Here is a 331-nt window from a genome sequence, read left to right on the forward strand (position 1 = left end):
CTTCTTAATATTTAATAGGATAAAATATTTAAAAAACAAACAACTTAATACTTAACACTATTAATTACTATTTAGTTTTAAGTTTTATTTAGCATTAAGTAAAAAAACAAACATTACCTAAGCTTTGTTTCTATTTTTATTTTTATTTTTCTCTGTTTTTGGTTTTCTTTTATTTTATAAAATCCCCATCACTTTTTAGAGTTGTACTCTAGAGTATAAATATTTATAATTAAGGATCAAAAAATAAAATTCTTTTTTTTTTTAATTATAATTTATGAAATGAAAAAAATTATTTTTGGTCTACTCAACTAGATAGCAATTATATGAAATA

Source organism: Vitis vinifera, chromosome 3, assembly GCF_030704535.1.
Source record: "Vitis vinifera cultivar Pinot Noir 40024 chromosome 3, ASM3070453v1".
NCBI lineage: Eukaryota > Viridiplantae > Streptophyta > Magnoliopsida > Vitales > Vitaceae > Vitis > Vitis vinifera.